Source organism: Vidua chalybeata, unplaced genomic scaffold, assembly GCF_026979565.1.
Source record: "Vidua chalybeata isolate OUT-0048 unplaced genomic scaffold, bVidCha1 merged haplotype scaffold_223_ctg1, whole genome shotgun sequence".
Classification (NCBI taxonomy): Eukaryota; Metazoa; Chordata; class Aves; order Passeriformes; family Viduidae; genus Vidua; species Vidua chalybeata.
This window is the reverse complement of record NW_026530370.1, coordinates 23,093-35,079: the sequence shown is the minus strand read 5'-3', so window position 1 is coordinate 35,079 and position 11,987 is coordinate 23,093. Positions and strand designations below refer to the sequence as shown.

At 50.1% G+C, this 11,987-nt stretch overlaps 1 long non-coding RNA gene across 1 annotated transcript; it reads left to right on the top strand.

Annotated features, from left to right (window-relative positions):
• Positions 1-302: 302 nt before the first annotated feature.
• On the top strand, positions 303-3,355 carry LOC128783356 (uncharacterized). The gene is made up of 4 exons (XR_008429112.1): positions 303-1,842; positions 1,891-2,627; positions 3,030-3,154; positions 3,266-3,355. It is a non-coding gene; the product is annotated as an uncharacterized LOC128783356 (long non-coding RNA).
• The last annotated feature ends 8,632 nt before the right edge of the window (positions 3,356-11,987 follow it).

The following is an 11,987-nucleotide window of genomic DNA, read 5'->3' as shown; positions in this document are numbered from 1 at the left end:
ACAGAAGCCTTCCGAACTGAAAGGGCGACTGTCCCAGGAAACTGGTCCCGAACGCCACTTGCAATCCTGGAGAAGGCTGGTCACAGAGCAGGCAATCTCCAGGAGACGGTCAAGGACTGGACCCGCTGGTGTCCGTCCCTGTTCGGGCAGCCAGTTGCCGAGCCGTGGGGGCTTTTAGGCACTCGGCACGAAGCTCGGATAGCTGGTACATCTGAGGGTCCACCAGAAGAACGGGAAGGACACTCGGGCTGCTGAAATCCTGCTCGTTGATTGAAGGGTCGCAGAAGGGGCAAACAGGGAGACAATGAAGCAGAAGGGAGGCAGATTCCGAGAGCCCCGAAGGGCGGGGTGAGGATTCTTTTACTGCGTAGGGGTAGGAGGGTTTAGCATTCGAGGGTACAATCGGGATGTGATAAACTGTGGTAACTTGTTTGTTCATCAAAGGAATTGGAATATTAAAGGAGGAAAAATAAAATTAAAGTATGAGGGACTAGCTTGCTTGTTAGGAGATAGGGGAAGCATCTGTGAAGTTGGGAAACAGCAACTTGTGGGTTTTACTAAAAAAGGACAATAAAGAAGCAACTGCTACAAACCGCAAGGCTATAGGCATATTGCAAGGCTATAGACATATTGCAAAACGCAAGACCGCAAGTATGATTAATCACCATTTAGGGAGCTTTTCTTAGCTTCTCTTGCAGACACAGGCTAAGGATGTTGGGGGATGGCCGGAGCTGATTATGAAATCAGCGACCACCAGGCAACAGCCACCGGACTAGACAACGTAGGAGTGCTCCGGGTACGCCCATCACTGTCCGGAACCGATTGTGAAACCAACGATCACCTGCCTCGACACAACGCAGACACGATGCAGAGGGATGCTCAAGCTACGCCCACCGCTATCACAAGAGACGCGAATGAAGAAACCTCCAAGAAACTATAAAAGAGACTGAATAATGGGGGGTGGGGTGTGGGGCACTGCAGTGTGGGACACTGCAGGAGGGGCGGTTAGGAGACCCCTACCCACCCAGCGCTGTTTTGCTTGCTACTGCTTGCTGTAATTAATAAAATTCCAATTGACCTTCAAAAGGCTGAATCAAATTATTTGCCTCAATTTATCACAGGGAGAAGGCTAAAGGGAGGGGAAATATAACATTAACCAGTGGGGAAAAGGGAAAGGAGTGTTCTTGGTGGAAGAACTAAAGGGAAAACGTGGAACAGAGAAGATTCTAGGCTAAGGGGCAGACTTGAACAATAACTGACAAGACAGGGGGAGGGTACAATTCTCTTACAAAAGGGGGTGGAGAACTCATACAACTGCTGTTTCCCATGGCAACCCTAGACTGCCTTCCCCAACCCCTCCTCCTACACCAGTGACAGCTTTTCACACTGAAGGGCAGTGCTATTGTATAACAAACACTTAACTCTTAGCCCAGCCGGGCTCGCTGGCTACTTTTGCAAGCTTTTTACCAACTAGCGATGCTTGTAAGCGGTGCTTGTAACTCCTAGCTTGTACCACGCTCCCACTAGCTGCGCTATCAGCTAGCGGCGTTCAAAGCAGCTCCTCAAACCGCGGCTTGTGCCCGCGCGCCCGCTGCGCTATCAGCTGGGCTGCGCCTAAAGCACCTTTGCAAGCCCCGACTTAAGCCCCGCGCCGCGCTCCCCTCGCTCGCCAGGGACAGCCCGTGCCACGCATGCGCACCACCCGCTCTATCAGGTAGAGTGCGCACTACCCGCACTATCAGGTAGTGTGGCTGAGAGCTGCCCTGCGCATGCGCCCCACCCGCTCGATCAGGTAGAGTGGCTGCTAGCCGCCCCGAGCATGCGCACTACCCGCACTAGCAGGTAGTGTGGCTGAGCTGCCCCGCGCATGCGCACTACCCGCACGAGCAGGTAGTGTGGGCTGAGAGCTGCCCTGCGCATGCGCTCTCTAGCACTGCCGCGCCGCCTCTCTCTATCTTAGCAACGCCGCACCGCGCATCACCGTTCCACTCACACATGCACACACACGCACAAGCACGCACGTCCGGACGTAACAGACACACTACACTGCAATCGGGACACACACCACACACTGAAATCGCGATTTCGCCCTCCCCGAGCCGCGCTATCAGCTGGGGAGGTCCTCCCGCCGCCGGCCTCTCCCCCGATGGCGGTCTGCTTGCAAGCCCCTAGGCAAACCTGCGCGCAAAAACATCTTTTTGCGACTTATCAGTGCCAACCTTAAGAAAATAAATTAATACATACCGCTTTCATCCGCTAGTCGACGGGCCGTGGCATGCTCCCCGCAGTGTACAGCCGAGGCGCAGAGTCCCTCCGGGGAAAAGCCCCGTGGCGCCTGAGGGTGTCTGCTCCCAATCGGACCTGCGGGTGAGCAGAGCAGTCCCTTCGTGGTCGCCAACTGAAACGATACGCGGAATAAATCAATAGACTCCATAACCTGGGGTAGTTATGAAGTGGGTATGTACGTCAGCGCCCGGCACAAGTGAGATAGCTCTCCAAAACTTGTGCCCCGAGCCTCAGTCTGACCCACACTTTTATTCTTAAAGACGTTCCATATGCAATACACTGCACGACTTTTTCATGCGTATTCAACCCCTGGCCCCGCCTGTCCTCGCGTCTCATGCTAAGTAAGTCCACGCCCTTTTGGGCATGCGTGGTTTGCTGTGGTAGTCGTACGGGGGTCTCTTGGTGGACCTGAGGCTGAAGATTGTGGTCTTCCTCATGATTGAACTTTTGAACTTTCCCTCTCTGCGCGTGCGCTTTTGGTCCTTTGGTGCTTATCTGAGTACGTCTGTCAGTCTTGATAGGCTTGGGGTCAGAGGACCTTCTTTATCTGGGTTTTTTGCTTGTTCTGGTATTGTTCTTTATGCAAGAAGCTTCCGAAATTTGCATTATCCTTTGCCCTTTGTATTAGGCAGAGGTTTCTTAAGTAAAAGGTTGAAAATTCAATGCATAACTCTACAAGCTAAATTATAAATGCTTAATTCATTTTGTTAACCTAACTCTAAAAATCTCTGTTTCACCTCGAGAGCTGTCACAGAGCAGAAGAGCAGCTGAGATGCTGAAAAGCAGCAAAGCTGAACAGCCTGCCTCAGCTTCAGCAGTGTGCAATTGACTGAAGGCAAAACACGAAGCAGCAGAGCAGCGGGCTTCTGTGCGCACTGAAGGCAATTGCAAGAATCCAGCAGCTGCTCCTTGCCAAGCACAGGCAGCTGCCAAGGTTCTTGCTTCTTGCCCAACTCACAGTTGCCCTTCTTTTCAGCAGCTGCCACCGTGTTCTCTGCATCTCGGAGCCTCTGGGGAGCAACAAGAATTTCCAAGGTGGTGTAAGAGCCCGTCTGAAGCCCCTCATTTTCCGTTCTGCCTTCTGATTGCCACGAGAAAGAATCCCTTCCTCCACTGCAGTTCCGGCTTAGAACAGGACACAGTGCAGGTGCAACCACTGAACCGTCATGCTAGCTGTTCCGAACAAGGCCTGGCAAGAACTTGGCAAGGACTTGGCAAGGACTTGGCAAAGACCTGACGTGGACCCAGCACGGGACAGCCTGATGCGCGGCCTGCTTCTAATCTCCGTTCTTAAGCCAAATGAACTTTTGGGGTGACTCCCGGGTCCTTCATTGAAGACCCCTCATCTGCCTCGTTACCACTGTGACAAACAAAGAATGAGAACCCTCCTCCCAAGGACTGAGACTGAGACCCCTGCTACAGGGAGGAGGGGAAATTGGTGGTCTGACCACTAATGACATGACCTGTTTCCCTTCAGTGATTCAAATGGACTCATTCTTCATTGTATTCGTCTTGCTTTGGTGGTTTCTGTGGACTCAGCTGTTCCCGCGTGGCGATTACAATGGACTTTCGTTGTTCCACTTGCTCCCCCCTCTTTCCTCTGTGGACTATAACTGGAGCCCCGAGTCGACCAGAACTTCGGAGACTCCCCCGACACGACAGACGGATCCCCATCGTCCGGACCACTGAGGATCTCGCCTGTGTTGGTAGCTATTCCCATACCCCTCTTCTCTCTCTCTCTCTCCTTTTATCTCCTTTCCGATCCCCACTATCGCATTTACTGGTTTGGCCCCTAATAAAGGTGCATTTGTTGTGATTAACTGATAGTCCCTTGTTGTTTGCCTTTTTGCACTTTTGGGATCGGTGAAAAGAACCATCACGACACCCCGCAAAAAGCGGATCGTGACAGGTGGGACGCATGAAAAATAAAATCAAAACTCAGGAAGTTTGTCCTGGAACACCTTCCATTGGCATGCCAAGAGTGAATTCAAGAGGCAGGAGAGCGGCAGCCACCGTCCTGCAGCAGCCTGCCAGCTTCGCACACAAGCCGGCTTCTTCGCGGCTTCATTCTTCGCCTCTTGCAAGCTACCGCGATCTCCGGCTGCCGGAGGACAAGAAGCGGCTACTTCGCGCACAGATCACTGGAGCGGCAGCGGTGCGCTCCGAAGCGCCGCTTCTGCCGAAAGACGCCGGCAAGCGGCACTTGCTTTCGGCCAGCTCCGGAGCTGCGTATTCTGCCTCTCTAGTCGCCTACATCTTAGCCAAAAGCTTTTCCGCTCCAGTTCTCAAGGAGAATGTCTCCTAGCACTGCTCACTTAGCCCGACCTTGCCAAGAAATTGGATTTGCTGCACATTCCAAGGACACTGCATTTTCCTGGGCAAGCTGCAACCTGCTGGCAGATGGTCGTGCTCTTTGCCCATTCTTGCCCAGCTCTGGGTAGTAGTGGGCATGTTGCAGCCTGGCGAAGGCAAGAAACCTGGAGAGCTGTCACAGAGCAGAAGGGCAGCTGAGATGCTGAAAAGCAGCAAAGCAGAACAGCCTGCCTCAGCTTCAGCAGTGTGCAATTGACTGAAGGCCAAAAAGCAAGCAGCAGAGCAGCGGGCTTCTGTGCGCACTGAAGGCAATTGCAAGAATCCAGCAGCTGCTCCTTGCCAAGAACAGTCCGCTGCCTAGGTTCTTGTTTCTTGACCAACTCACAGTTGCCCTTTTCAGCAGCTGCCACCGTGTTCTCTGCATCTCGGAGCCTCTGTAGAACAGCAGGACTTTCCAAGGAGGGATGTATGATGACTACGTCAAAACCCAGGAAGTTTGTCCTGGAGCACTTTCCATTGGCATGCCAAGAGTGAATTCCACAGGCAGGAGAGCGGCAGCCGCCGTCCTGCAGCAACCTGCGAGCTTTTTGCACACAAGCCGGCTTCTTGGCGGCTTCGTTCTTCGCCTCTTGCAAGCTACCGCGATCTCCGGCTGCCGGAGGCGAAGAAGCGGCTACTTCACACCCAGATGACTGGAGGGGCAGAAGTGCGCTCCGGAGCGCCGCTTCTGCCGAAAGACGCCGGGAAGTGGCACTTACAATTCTTCAGGAATGTATTAAAATCAGACTTAAAAATACGACGAAACCTCATTCTCTCACAGGTAGTTAATTAGAAGTGTCTTTCTTATGTTACATATAGGAATTCAAAATGTTATTTCCTTGGGGTTTTTGTTGTTTTCTTGACGCCAACGCGCAATGAGTTGTGCTGCGTATGCTCTGTGGGCACAAGAAAGGAATGTTCTGCCCTGGCTAGCTACAATTCCTCTTTGAGTTTAGGTTAGTAACTTTGAGTTCAACTGAAGTATTTTAGAAACAGCTACTTCTAAAATTCCATTTTTTCTGCATGTTTGGGCGGCAATCTGACTGTTCCCAATGGATGTTAGTGATTAAATTTGATAGGTATGGAAATGGAGAAGTCCAGACTAAGCTGTGGTAAGCCCTGAGCTGGCACTAAGAGGGAACCGGGGTTTTGTGCTCTTAGGAGCAGGTATCCTTTGGAAATGTCTGAATGTCTATGGTGGTGTTTTTCTTTGTGGCTTCCCGTAGAAAACAGAGCGCGAGTGGATCCTCAGATTTCTTGGGGAAGGGCTGCGTGACAAACTTTGCTGTGAGCTTTATGTCTACCAGAGGATTTTCCGGGTCATTCTTGCCTTTTTCAGCAGTCCTTTGTGTGACAAGGGCTCCCAGGTAAGAATTTATAAAGAACAGTTCCCAAATACCCCAAACCACAAAAGCTTGTATAGCCTCGAGATCTCAAGTACAAAACAGAAAGGAGCAGCTGATTCTGCCTTGGTCCTCTTGAAAGTCTGTTCCTTGTTGGTTTTGTGTATCTGTGGAGGGGGAAATAATTTAGCTTGTGTCTAAACCAGGCCCATCCTTATCCCCTGAAACTGGGACAGGTTCCTGCCATCGTGGAGCCTCACGTGGGTGCCGTAGTTTTGCTCCTGCAGTGGGGGCCTTTTCTTTTTGGGGTCTCTATTTCCCCAGCCAGCACATTTGTCACCTGAACAGTGCTTCGGCAGGAGGGAAACTCGCGTGCCGGGAGTTCTCAGGTTTGGGAGCATGCACCTTGAGGATTTCAGGTATCAAAACCTCGGACAAAAAGAGAAAATTGTCTTGCTACCTGAATACTTCTTGTAAGAGCAGCACCTGTGGTGTGAAGCCTTGAAGGGAGAATGTCTTTCCTTCTCTGGAGTTGCTGAGAACAGGCCGTGTTCATTTTAGCTGGGAGTTGATCAGATACCAGCCAAATTGCTCATTTTATTTTAGATAATCCCATCTTGGCTGTAAAAAAACAAGTTGCATTTTCTGTTTCAGAGTCGTATTCTGGAGATATCACAGAGTGCTGCCCATGTCACCTCTAGAGCTGCCCATGAGCTGATAGAGGATCACAGCCTCCTCTCGTGGGTCCTGCATGGCTTAGAGAAAAGGTAACCAGAGAAGTACAGGAGACATGGGGACAATTTCCTGTCCACGGTAGAAGAATGACATGGCTGAGGATGAAAGCAAGGGGGACAGACCTGGAGACAGGGACACCGAGGGCTGCACTGGCAGAACTTGCTGAACTCTGAGGTGTCCCTTGTGTTTTTGAGAAGAGAATCAAGAGGCTTTCAGGTGGTGGTAGGAGGGATGATGGTGGGGGGGCTTTGTGATTTGGAAATCACTTCCTTGACAAAGCAAAAGGACACCTTGTGCTGGTGTCTTTAGCTTTTAAGTTTCAAGCACCCTCAGTTCCCATCCTGTCACAGGACCTGCTGCAGAGGAAGTGGCACAGTAATGGATTTGAGCTGTTTAGAGCGTTATTTCTCCTCCCCTTGCCTCTCCCTGACAAAAAAAAAATCTCTCCTGCAAGCACAGAGTGCCCTGACAGGTTCAGGCAAGTGTACCAAAAGTGCCCTAGAATTAGGTCCCCTGTAGGAGATGGACCAGCTGCTGGTGAGGATCTGCCTTTCAAATGTGGTTTTCTTTCTTTTTTTTTTCTTTTTGTTCTGTTTTATTTTGTTTTTCAGGTTTCTGGAGAACCAGGTGATAAATAAAATTATTTCATTACTCCATCCTCTGTGGCTAATAAATTTAGGAGACAAGAGAGAAAACAGGAATCGATCCCAGATGCTGCTGTTGAGATGGATATATGATCTACCTGTATATAGATGTATGTGTATATATGTATATCTGTGTAGTGATAATAATGGGAGTTTTTATGATACGTTGCTTTACTGTTTTATATTTTTAATAAAGTGTGATTTTAAGTTATTAGTTATATTATTATAGTTTATTCTATTTATTGGCTAAAGTAACAGTTTCTTGTATTTGATTGGTATCAAGTAATTAATGTTAATCGTTAATTGATAAGAGTTTGTAATGAATTATTAAGGTGTGAATATTGTTCATTAAGGTACGTCTTTTTTAACTGTGTTAAAATTAAAACTTTTTTAATGTGTTTATATGGGTTTTTATGTTAATGATTTTGATATTTTGTGTTATGAATATATTAGTATTTTATTCGGGTTTTTTTGGTTAGTTTAGTTGTTTGGTGTGTAGATTATTCTTGTTAAGTATGTTTGTCTATATATGTTTTAAAATTTAAGTTATAAATATACTTGGTAAGGATTTTTGTAGAGTTCTATGTAAAAATTTAAGTAGGTAAGGGAGATAAATCATTATTAAAAACTGAAATACTCATCTTATTAATAATTATTACTTTTAAGTTATTCAGTGATGTTTTAATGTTTGAAAATATTATTTAGTTATTTTTATGTGTGATTGATTAATGTTTAAAAAAATATTTAGTAATGTTTTTGTAAATTGATTTCTTCTGATGTCATCCATTTATATATTTTTAAAAATGTTTTATATATATGATTGTGTGTGAATAATAAAAAATGAACAGTTGTTTTATTTTGTAAGGCAGTATGTTTAAAGATGTTTATATTTGGCAGTAATTTATTTAAAGTTATAGATGTGTTATTGTTTCATCTGGTTAGTTAATAAGTAAGTTCATTTGATGTGGTTCAAGTGTGAGTTGTAGTTATTATAGGTGTTAAAAGAGATGTAGAAATAATAGAATTAGGTTGCTAAAAGGTCATATGATTTTGATACTGAGAAGTAAATTTGTGTTGGAGTGATTGGGTATTTTGGGTGGGTGTTATTTTATTTTGGTTTTTTTTTTTTTTTTTTTGGATGTATTATTGTTATGTTTGGTCTTAGTGGGGTTAATTGTTTTAAATTGTAGGTTTGCTGTTTTGAGGTAACTTCTTTGTGGTTTTGTGTTGTTTGGGGGTTGTTTTGTAACTAAATATTCTACAAGTATTTATTTGTAATGATTTTAGTCATTTTACTTTTGGTGGTTTACCTGTCATTTGGGGTATGAGTGTATAAATGTTATTTGAAGATTTTATGTTATGTGTAAGTTTTTTGATTTGCAATTTAGTGTTTGTAAAGGATAAGGTTAGTTGTGAAGAGGTATTTCTTTATTTCTTTCCAGTGGTTGGGTTTTTTTTTGTTTTTTTTCTTTTTGTTTTGTTTTGTTTTTGTTTTTTGCGTGTGTTTTAAATAAGGCTTGACACAGTAAGACTCTTGTGTGATTTTTTTTTTTTTTTTTTAATTGTGGAAACATAAGCATAACGTGTTCTTTAGGTTATGAAATTGACGGGACTACATTATTGGCTACTTACTAAATCTTGTAGTTGAGAGGTTTTTGTAACTCTGATTTTGAAATCAAAGAAGAAAACTGGGGAGACGAAGGAGGTAGAGAAGTTTATCTCCTTCTGCAGCGTGGGTTTTCGCTCTCCTCGGCTGCACGCGGCTCTTGGGAGCCCGGCTGTGGCGTAGCTTCCACGTGCTGCCGGGGTTTGCTGCCGCGGGTTCCCGGACGTGGCTCCGTGTCTCGGGCGCGTGGGCTGGCCAGCCTCTGTTACCGTGCGCTAGGGACCCGGCAAAGAGGAAAGGAATTTGTCCATTTACTCCGTGCTTGGCAGGAACGGTTTATTGGTCACACATGGCGCGGTTCGATGGAAGGACGCGACCGCTCCCGGCACTCGCATGGCAGAAAATGGCGCCTGACTGCCGGCGGGATAGGGCTTTATGGAGGGGCGGGGCGAGAGGATCCACGGCCTGCCGGCCAATAGGGGCGGCTGCCGTGGCGGTGACGCCAGCAACAGCGACCAACCAGAGAACCCCGCAGGGGCGGGCACCGAGCCGCGGGCTGAGCGGGATCGTATGGCTTGGGGTGGCCAGCACGGGGTTTCCCGGGGCCGGACGGCAGGGTGGTTACAGGAGCGGCACAGGGGTAAGAATCCGGCAGCAGGCAGCATGGGGCCAGAAACTGCGGGAGGGGAATAACACGGGGGAAACGTGGGATTACAGAACTTATTTTAACATAAATTAAAAACCCTAATCTAAACCCAAACTCCGGGATGCAACATCCTTCTAGGACAGAAAGGGTTTAGCGCAGAAACTGCTGGGTCTAATCTGGCGCGGGGGTTTCCGTCCGCCGGCCTGGCCGGGCGTGGGGCTCGGCGGCAGGAGAGCGGCGAGCTGTGCGCGCTGCGCGGGAGGCACGCTCCCGCGGGGAGCCGAGCGGAGCCGAACGGAGCCGAGCGGAGCCGAGCAGCTCCGAGTTGAGGCGAGCTGAGCTGCGCCGCAGAGGCGAATCCAGCCGAGTCTAGCGGGGAACAGCCGAGTGTAGGCGAGGAGCCGAGCGGGGCCGAACCGAGCCGAGCTCCGCCCAGGGCAGCATCCCGAGCAGGGCGGGCCGCCGGGGCGGGCTCGGGGTGGAGCCGGCGCTCTCTGATGGCTCCCCGTCCTGTCTCGCTCTCTACCCCTCCTTCCTCCTCCCTGTATTCCTCTTCTTTCTCTCTTTCCCCCATTTTCCGCTCTCCCCAAAGCCGACCCCTTTCTCTCCCTTTTCGGCCTCCCCTCCCGTGCCCCCCTCTACCCTTCCTTCCTCCTCCCCGTATTCCTGTTCTTTGTCCGCAGACCCTCCCCTCCTCTCCCTCCCAAACCCGAGCCCCCACTGCCCTCACTCCTTCCTGCCCTGTCCCTATCCCGCTCCTCCGTTCTATTCCTCTTCTCTCCCTCCTCTGTGCACCGTCCCTCTTCCCCGCTCCCGGCCTTTCCCTTGCCCTCCCGCTTTCCTCCACAGCCCGACCTCCCTCCCCTTTCTCACGCCCTGCTGTCCCTCCTCTCTTCCCGTCGCCCCGTTCCTTCTTTCCCCGCAGCCGCGGTGCTCGGGGCGCCGGAGAATAAAGCCCAGAGGGCCGGAGCCCGGCGCCCCTGGGCCCTTGCGGGAGTCCCCGCACGGGGCCGGAGGCTCTCGGCGGATCCCCCCGTGCCGGTCAAACCCCACCCGGCCCCGCCGGACCTGCGGCTTTGCCGGCATCGCGCTGAGAGCGGCCCCCGCTCTGTGCCGTGCCGTCCGTGCCGCGTCCCCGCCGTCTCTGCCGCTCCCTCTCTCTGCCCCTCGCCCGTGACAGCGAGGCTGGGCAGGAGCTTCAACCCTTCTGGCGGCTGCCCCCCTTTCTCGTTGCGGCAGAGTCCCTTTCGGGGGGGATGTACATGTGGAAAGGGATGGAAGGAAGTGCTGGGCTGCTGTCCAGGGCAGTTTGACTCGTTCTGTGCCTTCTTTGGGGGCCAGGAAAAAGGGGTGAAGACTCGGGGCTCTGGTGTCATTTGGGGCACCCCAAGGTCCCTAGGAGGGGGAGGCACACTGTGGCGGAGGAGCAGGTGGGTGGTGAATGAGGGGGGTCATGCTGGGTGCCGTCCCCCAGAGGGACCCAAAGCTGCCCCAAAATGCACAGGGAGGGGGGTGTGTAGAATACTAAATCCTGTCAAGTGCTTCGTTCTTGTAGGTATTGGTAAAAATAGGAATTTGTCTCTAAATTCATTTGGGAAGAAAGCCAGAGCATCCCCAGGTATGAGCTGTGAGGATGAGGAGGGGCCGTCTCCTGCTGGTGGCTGTTTCAGGGGATTTGCCTCAGCTGACTTTTGCATGGAGCTGCTGGAGAAGAGGAGTTTATGGGGGGCTCCCGGGGCTGTCCTTGGAAACACGGTGAGAGCTTCGGACAGGGTCTGCGGGATCACCTGGATACGCACTTGGATACCTGGAGCATTGCTCAAAGGAGGTGCCGAGGGACAAACCTTTGAGCCGGGTAGCGGCAGCCAAACATGTGAGCCCATGTGCGTTTGTAGCGGGGACATTTCTCCTTTCCCTTTTAAATTTCATCTTGCCAATCCCTCCCCAGTGCCTCAAGAAAAAAAAAAAAAAAGGGGATTTTGAGGACCAAAGAAATTCCTAGTGGGGGAAGCAACTCCTCTTCCATTATTATCTGTGTTTGAGCTGGGGAGATCCCCCTTCTCTTGTGGTTTTGAGGGTCTTGACTGAAGGAAAACCTTCCTTTTCCAGGGTGTTAGGGGTATCCCAGGGGTGTCAGGGAATCCCTGTGTTCTATTTTAAATGGCAGGGGAAAAATACTGTTGTCATATGCTGGGTTTGATTTGAGGGTAACACCACCCCCCCCCCTCCATTTTCATCACCCTAAGGTTTAAACGGAGGGGGCAGCCCTGTTGTCCCTCCTTGTGAAGGGTTTGGATTGTGGTAAAAATCCCCCTTTCCCCATTGTTTGTGTCGCCGGCCGGGGGTCTATGTACAAATCACGAACGGGACGGGAC